At 44.4% G+C, this 12458-nt stretch overlaps 1 protein-coding gene across 2 annotated transcripts in view; it reads right to left on the bottom strand.

The window, feature by feature from the left end:
* The window catches only part of CREBRF (CREB3 regulatory factor), a 58889-nt gene extending 47609 nt beyond the window's left edge, over nucleotides 1-11280 (bottom strand). Inside the window, exon 1 of one of the 2 annotated variants that reach the window (XM_075856508.1) lies at nucleotides 11152-11280. The gene's annotated coding sequence lies outside the window, so the exon portion shown is untranslated. Of the gene's footprint in view, nucleotides 1-9055; nucleotides 9130-11151 lie in introns of those variants that run through there. The other variant, XM_075856509.1, reaches the window with a different exon arrangement.
* Between the last annotated feature and the right edge of the window lie 1178 nt (nucleotides 11281-12458).

The raw sequence follows: 12458 nt of genomic DNA, 5'->3' as shown, positions 1-12458 counted from the left end.
CTATACTCACCTCTCCCCTCTGCTCTGAGTGATGCCTCTAGTGGTCTCCAGATCGAAAGCTAGAGCCAACATTTAGAGCAGAGAGGAGAGGATGGGGAGCTTTCAGGGCAGAAAGCACTACACATGAAGAAGCCGCCTCCTGGACATCTTTGATTGCAGCATCGGGAGAAGTAAAACATGGATTCTTGATCATACAACCTAAATCACCCCAGGAAGGTTTACAAATAATCTATCATTGATTTCAATGGGAAGTAGAGGCTTTTTTTTTTTCCCCCTGGCGGCTATTGGCCGCTCGCAGAAAAAAAGAGCAGCGCTCATTTTGAAAGTTTTTTTGAAGAGGTTTTTGCATTAGATTCAACAGCCGTGGGCAAAAAACGCTGAAAATCTGCGATAGTTGATCAGTCCGTAGATTTAAAAATCTGTATTGCAGGTCAAATTCTACACGGAAGTTTTCTGCAATGTGTGAATGATATTTGTTAAAATCTCATCTTTGCCGCTACGTAATACGCTGCAGATTTTCTGCCCACAAATCGAGAAGGAAAACCCACATCAATTCCGCTCCGTATGAACGCAGGAATATAGTGCAGCCGCAGGCTTTGACCCTGAATCTTCAAGCAGTAATAACTGCCATAGATGCTCTTTGTTAGCAACTCTCCTCTCAACTAATTTAGGGGTAAAAGTTCATGCGCCCTAACAGGGTATATGCAATGGGCTTGTCTTATTGGGACAACTACTTTACATTTCTACAAGGATTTAAAATGGCACTTTTATTGACTTGTGTCCTTTTCATATCTTTACTGACAGGGAGAATAATAGAGAAGAGAAAGGACAGGCCAAGTACACAGCCTCCTGCAAGCCAAGCAGTTGTGCTACCTGGAATATAGCACTGGCAAGAAGTCCAGGTTCACACACAGGGCCTCAGGCATAACTGTGAAGATAAACTGGTGCAATGTTGCCCATAGAAACCAATCAGATAACAGCTTTCATTTTTAACCCCGGAAAACGAAAGAAAGATGGAATCTGGTTGGATGCTATGGAGAACATTGATGCACATGTGACTTATTGGGGGAGATCAAAACTAGTACAAAGGAAAAGTGGAATAGTTGCCTATAGCAACCAACCAGATTGCTTCTGTCATATTTCAAATTACCTCTGAAAAATGAGAGCTTGAACCAGATTTGATGGGCAACTAATATACTTTTCCTTTTCACCAGTTTTGATAAATCTCCCTCATTGTTTTTTTTACATAAGATTCAAACTTACTTTTGTAAAAAGTATTATTCAAACAAACGGTGAAATCGCACAAAGACATGTCCTATTTTTGCCCATTTTCACAGATCCCTCAAAAGACTCAGGTTACATACATAGTTTGTACGGTTGAAAAAAAAAAAAAAAAAAAAGTCACATGTCCATCAAGGTCAACCAAGGGATGGGAAAGGGGAAGTAAAAAATTTCTACACATAGGAGCTAATATTTTTTTGTTCTAGGAAATTATCTAAGCCCTTTTTTAAAGCCATCTACTGTCCCTGCTGTGACCAGCTCCTGCGGTAGGCTATTCCATAGATTCACAGTTCTCACAGTAAAGAAGGCTTGTCGCCTCTGCAGATTGAACCTTTTTTTCTCCAGACGGAGGGAGTGCCCCCTTGTTTTTTGAGGGGGTTTTACATAGAACAGGATTTCACCATATTTTTTGTATGTGCCATTAATATATTTATATAAGTTAATCATGTCCCCCCTTAGTCGTCTTTTTTCAAGGCTAAATAGGTTTTGTTCTTTTAATCTTTCCTCATAACTTAGATTCTCTATGCCCCTTATTAGTTTTGTTGCTCTTCTTTGTATTTCTTCCAACTCCAGGGCATCCTTTCTATGAACTGGAGCCCAGAACTGAACTGCATATTCTAGATGCGGCCTCACTAATGCTTTGTAAAGTGGTAATATTATATCCCTGTCCCGCGAGTCCATGCCTCTTTTAATACACGACAATATCTTGCTGGCCTTTGAAGCAGCTGATTGACATTGCATGCTGTTATTTAGTTTATGATTTACAAGTACACCCAGATCCTTCTCAACAAGTGAATCCGCCAGTGTAGCTCCCCCTAGGACATATGATGCATGCAGGTTGTTCGTACTCAGGTGCATAACTTTACATTTATCTACATTAAACTTAATTTGCCAAGTGGATGCCCAAACAACACTTGCAATTCACGAACATCTTCCATAGACTGAACATTACAACATAGGTTGGGGTCATCTGCAAAATTAGAAATAGTGCTATTAATCCCATCCTCTATATCATTAATAAATAAGTTGAATAATAGTGGTCCCAGCACTGAACCCTGGGGTACACCACTTATAACCGGGGACCATTCAGAGTAGGAATCATTGACCACAACTCTCTGGATACGGTCCTTGAGCCAATTCTCAATCCAATTACAAACTATACTTTCCAAACCTATAGTCCTTAAAGGAATAGTGTCATCACAAATAATTTTTTTATATGTTAAAGATGTTAGTGCTTTAATAAAAACGTTTATATTCATTTGTGTGTTTGTGTTTTACTGTTTCTTATTTTTACACTTTTTCTTCCCTATGGGGGCTGCCATTTTTTGTTCCATTTCTGTGTGTGTCGATTAACGACACACACAGACATGGAATACGGCAGCCACAGTCCCATAGGGACTGCGAACGGCTCCCGTCCCATTGACTGCCGTGTACGGCGTCTGTGTGGGAACTGCGCATGCGCCGCTCCCACACAGTCCTATTCGAAATTGGCGCCGTCCGGCGCCATTTTCCTGTGGACCGGAAGTCGCGGCCGGACAGTAATATTACTACTTCCGGTCGCGGCTTCCGGACTTGTGCACATGGAACAGCGGCAGCAAAGGAAGCGGACGGGCCGGAGGGAGCCGCGGCGGCAGGAGCAGGTAAGAGATTTCAATGTATGTTAGTGTTTGTGTGTGTTTACTACTGTATGTAAACCTACTACACTGTGGGATACCTCAAAAAATGGCGACACACAGTGTAGGAGGTTAAACCTTTCAAACCCCTCGTTTATCCCGGCACTAGCCAGGATAAAGGAGGGGGGGATGCTGAGAGCTCACTAGAGCGAGAACTTTTAACCCAATGTTGCAATGCTGCAATTTTGGGAACTAGCTCCATCTAGTGACCAAAAATGGGTAGTATTATAAATTAGAAAAAATTTATAATATTTCCTGACTCGCGAAAAAAATAAAAAAAATTTGAACAATGTTTAATCACCCACACACTAAATGTTTAAATTTTAAAAAAAAAAACATGTTTTTCGGGCAACACCATGCCTTTAATTTACCCATTAGACGTTTATGAGGGACAGTGTCAAATGCCTTTGCAAAGCCCAAAAACACTATATCCACAGCGGCCCCTCTGTCTAGCCTTCTGCTCACCTCTTCATAAAAACAGATCAGGTTGGTTTGACAGCTTCGGTCCTTGGCTGTCACATAATACTATTTTTTGTCACATAATCCTGTATATAGTCCCTCAATAGCCCCTCAAACATTTTCCCCACAATTGATGTTAAGCTTACTGGTCTATAACTACCCAGCGAAGACCTAGAGCCCTTTTTGAAAATAGGCACCACATTTGCCCTGCGCCAGTCCCTTGGCACTATACCAGTCACGAGAGAATCTCTAAATACTATGAAGAGAGGGACAGAAATAACTGAACTAAGCTCCTTAAGAACTCTAGGGTGTAACCCATCTGGTCCCGGGGCCTTTTGTACATTTATTTTATTTAGCTTGCACCATATCTACATTCATCCAATTCAGTATATCAACTGATATATTAACAGCACTGGCACCGGCTACATCAGCTGCTCTTTCTTCTGTTGTATATACAGAGCGGAAGAACCCATTTAGTAACTCTGCCTTCTCTTGATCCCCTGTGACCAACTCCCCGTTACCACTATCTAGGGGTCCTACATGTTCAGACCTTGGCTTTTTTGCATTTATATACTTGAAGAATTTTTGGGGATTTGTTTTACTATCCTTGGCCACCTGCCTTTCATTATGTATTTTTGCTGATTTTATTACCTTTTTACAGATTTTATTAAGCTCTTTATATTTTACAAAGGCTACAGCTGTACCCTCAGATTTGTATTTTTCAAATGCCCTTTTTTTGTCATGTATTGCCCCTTTCACAGAAGGTGTAAGCCATGTGGGATTTAATTTTAGTCGTTTATACTGGTTACATATAAGGGATAAATTTGGCACTATAATTACTCAAAGTAGATTTGAAAATCTCCCATTTATCATTTGTACCATTATTTGACATTAGTTCTTCCCAGTCCATATCCTGAATTGCAGCCCTCATCCTGGGGAAATTGGCCTTCTTAAAACTAAGTGTTTTTGCCCTCCCAGCCTGTGTTTGTTTTTTACAGTATAGGTAAAATGTAACTATATTGTGATCACCGTTACTGAGGTTTTCACGAATATTGACATTCCCAACAAGCTCTGCATTATTAGAAATGATCAGATCCAACAGAGCTTCACCTCTAGTCGGGTCTTCCACAAACTGGCCCATAAAATTTTCCTGCAACAGGTTGAGGAAATGTCTCCCCTTTGCAGTTGAAGCTGAACCATGACACCAATTAATATCCCGGAAATTAAAATCTCCCATTATCACTACAGTACCCGCCTGTGCAGCCCGCTCCATCTGTTTATATAGCTGACCTTCCATCTCCTCAGTTATATTGGGGGGTCTATAGATTACACCAAAAGTAATTTTTTCAGTGTTTACCTTCCTTTGAAATTCCACCCACAAGGTTTCAACCTCCTCACAACCTTCACTCTCTAATGTCTCATTCACACTCCCCTTCATATCGCTTCTCACATACAGACATGGTCTATGAGGGATCTGTGAAAACTGGTCCCGCACAAATGCAAATTGGCCATGAAAAACGCCCGTAAGCTCTCCGGAGATATCGGTTTTAGTAAATAATTGTAGTCCCCTTGAAATTTGCTGACGTACCTTTTGTAGGAATTTTGCGCTGTGCTGTTGCTCTGTCAAGAGAGTTACAGGTCCTCTAAAAAAAGTATTGTTTTATATCGGAAGTGATCATAAATTGTGTCTCTGCAAATGCTAAAAATAAACGGAAGGATGACTGTCGCATAATAGAGTTGCGCAGTACCAAAGTTGTTTCGGTTGACTTAAGTCGGGCAAACAGGATATGCCATAAATGTCTGATAGATGGGGGGCCCAGATCTTGGAAACACACCATGCCAAACAGGGGTCAGATGACCCCCGTTCTCGATATAGGTGCGAGTCCCAGAGCTGGAACCCACATCTATCAGACATTTATGGCATATCCTAAATGTAAAAAGGACTTGGCAACACGAAGCGGAATTGCGGCGTCTTTTCCGTCTGGAATTGGACAGAAAATACGCAGCAGAATACAGTAGCAGCAAAGTGGGGAGGTTTAACAAATCTCACCCACAAGCTGCAGAAAATGTACCTGCGGTGCGTGTTTTTCGTACCTCAGCATGTCAATTCCTGCTGCGGAAAGTGAACGGAATTGGTGCGTTTTGCAGAAGAGATGTCACCATCTCGTAGAATTCAGAAAGAAGCAGCAAAATCTGAACCATTTTCTGCAGTACAAAACGCAGGGAATGGTGCGGTCTTTCCGCAACAGAAATCCTGCTAGTTTATGCGGCATTGCTGTAGAAATTTTCTGCAGCAATTGCGTTATGTGGGGACAAGCCCTAACATGGGAATACCCCTTTAAAGGGTTTTTCCCCATCAGCGACATTTATGATAAATCCACCTCTGGGACCCGCACCTATCTCTAGAACGGGGCCCCCTAAACCCTGTTCTACTGCTCTATGTTGTGATGAAGTGTGTGAATCTCTGAACTACTCTGTTTCCGTAAGTCCCATAGTAGTGAATGCCAGTTACGGTGTCAGCGTAGCATGCGAGCTACGCTGTTTCCGTAACGGTCATAGTTATATGATACGAAGGCCTTTTTCACACGAATGTGTATTACGTCCGTGATACGCGCGTGAGAATCACGTGTGTCGCACGGACCTATGTAAGGCTATGAGGACGTTCAGACTGTCAGTGATTTTCACGTAGCGTGTCCGCTGCGTAAAACTCATGACATGTCCTATACTTGGGCGTTTTTCACGCATCACGCACCCCATTGTAGTCAATGGGTGCGTGAAAATCGCGCAGGGCACACGGTAGCACTTCTGTGTGTCGCGCGTGATTCGCACAACAGTAGATAAAGAAATGAAGGAAAAAATAAAAGCACTTCCTTCATTTATTTTTCTAAACATCAAAACCACGTGTCATAAGCATGGCATATGCGTGAAAATCACGCAGCCACGCATCATTCACTGATGACACACGGAACTGCAACGAACGCAAAACGCTGCTTTTTTGCGCAAACAAAACTCACACGTTCATGTGAATAAGGCCTTACAGAAACAGTGTAGCTCAGCCTGCGTCGAAGGAAAAAAACCACTTGCATGCAAAGCAGAACTTCCGGCCGGGCACAGGAGGGTCAATAGGAAGATAAGCTGCCGTATTTAATACAGACTGTAAATTAGGAAGTTTATTCAATTAGTAGACAGGGCGTTACTCTAAAAATTGTGTGTCCCTGGAAAACCCCTTTAAGGACGCAGCCTATTCTGGCCTTCAGGACGCTGCAATTTTTTTCATAGTCATACCCCAACAGCCACCACTTTTAATTTTTTTCTGTTGACATTGTCATACGAGGGCTTGTTTTTTTCAGGATTAGCATTTAAGGGTATGCATGTCCGCTGCATGAAACGCACGACATGTCCTATATTTGGCCGTGTTTCACGCTGCACGCACCGATTGAAGTCAATGGGTGCGTGCAAATCGCACTCGGCACAAGGAAGCACTTCCGGGTGCTGCACGTGATTCGCGCAACAGCAGTAAAAGCTATGAATGAAACCAGAAAAGCACCACGTGCTTTTCGGTTTGTAAACAGAAAACCAGAGTGTCATCATGATGCCGGCTGCGCGAAAATCACGCACCCAGGCACCATATGCTGATGACACCCGGACCTTTTGAGCACGCAAAACGCTGCGTTTCTTTGCGCACGCAAAACGGACACGTCCGTATGAATAAGGCCTTATAGTCAAAAAAGTTTTGCTAAGGGATCTGATGAATATTAGTCTATTAAAGGGGTTTTCCAGTCCCTAAGAATTGATGGCCTATCCTCAGGAAAGCACCAGCTTTTAATCACCCATGCGACGTTTCAGTCCGACTGGACCTTTCTCAAGCTTGAGAAAGGTCCAGTCGGACTGAAACATCACACGGATGGTTCAAAGCTGTTATTTTTGGAAGTGCTGCCTCTGTCTATTTCTGTTTGCCTGATATTGAGGACTGTGGACCAGCTCCAGTCGAGGCGTGGACCCATTTGTGGTCCAGTGCTGTGGAAAATCTTTTTTTCGTGGTATCCTCAGGAAAGGACATCAATAGCTGATCGCTCAGGGTGCGACTGCCAAGACAGCGGTTTTCAAGGGGCCGCAGCACACGTAGGAGCTATGCTTCCCCTTCATTACGGTCACTGCTCGTATTGTGAATCACGGACACAGCAGTAGCGGCAGTTCACAGTATTATAACCTTATCCCATTGAAGTGAATGGGAGGATATAATACTGTGAACCGCCGCAACTGATGTGTCGGCGATTCACAGTACGAGCAGTGACCGGAACAAAGGACGCAACTCTCGTAGGAGTGCTGCGGCCCCTTCAAAACAGTAGACCAGCGGGGGTCCCGGCAGTCGCACCCAGAGTGATAGGCCATCAATTTTTAGGGACTGGAAACCCCCTTTGAGGTCGAGCTTTTTGCCACGGAAACCGCTCCAAGATAAGGCATGTTGCTTTTTAATTTATTTAAAAAATAAAATTTGGTCCGAGATAGGTCAAAAACATCCCGGGGAAAAAAATAAATATTGAAATCATTGAAGGGAGATTTGGGACTATTTTTTGGCGCCAATTCCGACACAGTTTACAAATAAAAATAAGTGCCATAAACGGTTATCTAGGCCATAAGGTTTCATGACTTAAATAACCCATTTAAACGGTCATCCACCCTCGTCTTCCATAATCCTATTGCTCTCACTTGGAAGTTTCAGTCACTTCCACACACTTCGATGGAGAGTCATCATGCAGGTGCAGCCATCTATCTACCAAAAATCGGGATTCTCATGAGTAAGGCCTCATGTACACGGCCATGCCCGTAATCCTGGCCCGCGATTGGGAGCACGACCGGCTTCCGAAGGCCGCATTTTCGTGCCATGCTCCCATACATAGTAAAAGTAGGACACGCTCCATAATTCCCGGCACGGTTCTACATCACGGACACCTATCCGTAGCGGTACGGAAAGGTGTCCGCAGCCAATAGAATCGGGCGGGTCCGTAATTGCAGTCCACAATTACGGAGTTTTTTTTACGGTCGTGTGACTGGGCCTAAAGAAAGAAGGGAAGGGGGTGTCGCAGCAGTCAGATCCACCAAAACTCACTCTTATGAAAAGGTCATACAAGGATTTACCTTAAAAACTATTTTCACGCACCGTGTCGCCCATTGAAGTCAATGGGTGCATGAAAACCACAGACCGCACACGGACGCACATCCGTGTGCTGTCCGTGTTTCACGCAGCAATTACATAGAAATGCAGAGAATTTAAAGAGAAACAAAAAAAGGAAGTGCCTGCAAAGAAGTTAAAAACTCATGCTACACGCAAAGCGCACGGATATGAAATGTAGAAAAATAACCACTGCATTTTTTACACGCGCAAATCGGACACGCTCGTCTGAATGTAGCCTAACACCTCTTGCACACAACCGAGTTCGGGCCGTGAAAAACGGTCCGTGTCGGCCAGATTTTCCAGGCCCGAACTCGGTCGTGTGCAAGAGGAACTATCAAAGAATACAGCATTAGGAGTCCAGTGTTTTCAGGTGAGCGCTCCCCCTGGCCCGTGCTGCTGCGCCTCTGCATACGGAGGATATTTTTGCAAAAATGACAACAGTAAGTTCACCTGTATTGGTTGTTACCTCGTAAACCTGTTCTTCTGTCAACAAATTTATTTAAAAAACAAAAAAAGTCCAAATAAAATTTATCATTTTTCTGAGTAGATAATTTGAAAGTTAACTGTCAGCAGCATTGAGCCCTCAAAACTGCAGACAGCGCCATCTACATGGTAAGGAGTACAACGTTACCAGACCGGTGTTGTCAGCCAAGCAAGTCGCACGACTGACAAATCTACACTTCAACGTCCGCGTCGCCGCAAGTGTTTAGCGTTCCAATGAACTCCGCTCTCCCCTCTGAGTGACGGATCTAGCGTTAAATCAGGAAACCGCTAGACCTGCCATTTTCAGCATAGTGTGGTAATCGCGATCACTGTGTCGGAGACATCACAACGTAGATTTCTTGGTCGTGCAACTCGCATGCCCGACAAAATAGCAGTGGTTATGCTGCTCCCCACCTTGTATATGGGGCTGTCAGCATTTTTGAGGGCTCAATAATGCTGAGAGGTTCCTTTTAGGCCATGTTCACACGGTTGAAAATTCACGCCGATTCCAGTTCATCTGAATGGGATGGTTTCACAGATCGTCAGTTACAGATATTTCTGCAACAAAATCCACCACGTGTGAATATGCCCTTACAAAAGCCATACTTCTTGGGGAGCAGAAGAACCACACGGCGGCACACGCAAGGCCTACAGGTCTGAAATTGGAAGAACTCCATGTGCCACCCCTACCGGCTCTGTACACATGGTCCTGCTGGGTGTATGGGCCCCGACACTTGACATTTACTGTATACTGATGTAACGGTTCTTACCTGATCTATTATGCACATTTTATTTGGATCACAATGTAAAATGACTGCATTGATCGAGCACTGGCTTGTATTTACTCTAGATGACCTTTTCAGAACTATTTGTTGTTGTTTAGACAATTGTAAAGAACAACAAACTAAAGCAAAATATTTACCAATAATATCAACACTAGAAAGTGACAATCTATACAGACACAATAAGGGCAGCTAGTTTTGAGCAACCTTTTCTTTACCATGAAACATGCCAAGTACTACACAGCTGTGAACATACCCTATAGGATTGGAGAAGGACTAGGTGCATATTAGACCACCACAGTAAGTTTGGCACTGCAGATCTATGACCATAATACACAAGGGGCGGTTAAACCAGCGGATTGGGGCATTACAAGAATGACTGTAAATGACAGGGGAGCCCAGCAATGCTGCACCGGACCCAGAGACATAAACATAACAAGCAGCGCTGCATACACACCCCTTTCTGGTGTACACAGCCAACATGGCCTCAGCTCCAGCTAAGACGCAGCCTAACGTAACGTCAGACCTAAAGCGGACGCTGATTGGACGGCAGGCTTGCAGAAAGAACTCCAAATGGTCAGTATACACGATCAATCAACTCTACGCTCCCGCCCTCTTCCTTACAGCAAAGTTACTGTGAGCCGACACATAAACAATCTCCTGCTCCATTCAATGTAAGGGGCGGGAGGGAGAGGGGAGAGCCGCCGCTGCCACCTCCTCCCCCCACATCATCACAGCAAACTTGGGGCCAGGAACAGGAGCTAGCAAGGGCGGTTATGTAAAACACAAGGCTCCTCCCCTCAGAGCTCACACCCCCTGGACATGCAGAGCCCTCTACCCAGCAACACACCCCCTGCACTGCCATTACTGCATGTAAACAACAGGCCGGGCGCCCACAACAACATGCCAACCTAGGGGAGCCCTGACATGAGCTGCCCACCCCTGTACCTAGGGACTCCTGCTGTGATACACATATATAGAGGGAAGCGCACACAACACACCTGAGAACCCTGTGGAGTTCTGTTCACACTAGTAGCACATCTCCTGTGTGCAGAGGTCATTATCCCGGGTAGTCCCAGCAATGAATGCAGGGAAACCCGCCAGAGACACCACTGTCACCCGCACCGTCAGTGGCTTTCTATGAATGGTGCACCACGCCCCCTACACCTGACTCCAGCTGCCTCCCTGCCGTGCCTACATGCAGACCCAGTACATGCATGACCCAGGGTCACACTGCGCGCTCTGCCCCCACCCTACCAGCGTGCAGGTAACTGGCACCGCCATCATATGCACTCACCCGTCGCCAGAGGTGTTCAGGCCGTGCCCGGTGTGCCCTGTCAGCCGCCTCTCTGCTGCCGTCGCCGCTCATCCCCCCGGACGGTCTCCATGCTTTCTGCTTTGTTTTGTTTATTTCCTTCCTGACGGGTTCCCGGAAAGCGCGTGACTCCTTGCCCATGTGACCAGGAGGATAACCAATCAACGCCGCTTGGTACCAGAGTCTGTCCAATCAGCGGTCCAGCTGTCAGGGGTGGAAATATAAGGGGAAGGAGGGGGGGGGGGGGTGTAAGTGAAGCAGAGTCCTGAGCAGGAAGAGAGGGCAGCAGAGATCCCGGGGTACTTACCCTTATTCGGTGCACACCAGCAGCCCCGCACTGCTCCCTCACATTGTGCGTCTGTTATGCGTCAGCAGCAGTTTAGGGGAAGGGGAGGTGTGTTCAGCGCTAGTAAAAGACACCCGTGCTCTAATATTATATGCAGTGTAATTTGCCCCAGCGAGATGCCAAGTGTTATCCTACAGCATGCTGGCACTGCCATACCTGATCCCGCTGTGTGTGAAAAGGGGAATCCCTCGGTGGGAGGGGTCACAATTCATTCATTTACATGGCGAGGAGGGGGGAGGGGGCTACATTCTATCTAGATAATGGGAGATTTCTCTAGAACCGCTATTATTAGTACTGACCGTTCTCTCCGCCAGTCACACAACCCAAGCTCTGCCCATTTATGCCGTTCAAAAACACTGGGCACATAAATACATGCACATTAACATCTATCTAAATCTATAGTTTGGTGAATTTAAGAACCTAGGCGTATCAGTCCAGAGAATACAATAGGAGCCATTGTATTCTATGCACTGCCAAATCAATCAACTTGGCTATTAACAGTCAGGACACCCAACAGTTATAACATTATATTTGAGGATCAGATTTGTCAATCTGATGGAGTTTTGAATGAAATTGCGATACAGCTCACCAATAATATCACTATATAGTGCAAAAATAATACTATATAGTGCATAAAAAAATACTTCTATATAGTGTATAAATATTACTGCTATATAGTGTATAAATAATACCACTATAAAGTGCAAAAATAATACCGCTATACAGCTCGCCAATAATATCACTATATAGTGCATAAATAATAACGCTATATAGTGTATAAATAATAACGCTATATAGTGCAAAAATAATACCGCTATATAGTGCAAAAATAATACCGCTATATAGTGCAAAAATAATAACGCTATATAGTGCATAAATAATAACGCTATATAGTGCAAAAATAATACCGCTATATAGTGCATAAATAATAACACTATATAGT

Source organism: Rhinoderma darwinii, chromosome 3, assembly GCF_050947455.1.
Source record: "Rhinoderma darwinii isolate aRhiDar2 chromosome 3, aRhiDar2.hap1, whole genome shotgun sequence".
Lineage (NCBI taxonomy): Eukaryota > Metazoa > Chordata > Amphibia > Anura > Rhinodermatidae > Rhinoderma > Rhinoderma darwinii.
This window is presented reverse-complemented; position numbering and strand designations above follow the sequence as displayed.